Source organism: Protopterus annectens, chromosome 2.part1, assembly GCF_019279795.1.
Source record: "Protopterus annectens isolate FY-2018-M chromosome 2.part1, PAN1.0, whole genome shotgun sequence".
NCBI lineage: Eukaryota > Metazoa > Chordata > Ceratodontiformes > Protopteridae > Protopterus > Protopterus annectens.
Window position 1 is genome coordinate 159,933,960 of NC_056729.1, and position 791 is coordinate 159,934,750.

Consider the following 791-nt stretch of genomic DNA (forward strand, 5'->3'; position numbering starts at 1 on the left):
CTGCAACTGACGTGTGAGTTAAGAAGTTATGTGTTATAATGAATTGTACATCAGTATGTGAGACTGATGCCAATGCATCAGCTATGCCCATGTGCACAAAAATAACAGCAGTTCAAAGTCTAGCATCAATGAGTGAGGAAGCTGTCACTGTGATATTGTTCACATACCAAACAATACATGAAGCATACTCTATAAGCACATGTCAAACCTCAAGACATGTGCCATATGATCACTGTCCCCCTGACATTGCCTCTGAAAATGTTATACTGCCATGAAATCCTGACATGTATACATATGTGTTCATGCAAAATGTCAAGTGATAATACTGATGTGATGTACTGTTATGTCCATGATGCTGCACTGTCACATTATAGCTGTACCTAGGATACAATTGGACTTCATAGGTATATAGGAGAGTATTAGGCTAATGTTCAAAGATCACATTAAAACATAGCCATATTTAACATGAGTTTCACAATTTTAAATAGCTACTTAAACAAAGTTCATGCAGTTATGAACCTATGCTATGTTAGCTAAGGCCATCTGCCTCTATCCATGAGGGACATGGGGTGCAACACCAGGAATACAATTACCATTAACCATCCATCGATGTAGGTTGCACTTGAATATGATCAAGAAAGACCTTTTTTATATGAATGTGAAGCTTGTTCAAGAGAAGGGGGAGTGTCTGAGAAATGTTTCTATCTTCAACCTGATTTATTATGTTAGAGGCTAGGTTAATATCCATGGGAATAAGTGCCCCTTGTGCAATTTGCTTTACCAGTGGCCAG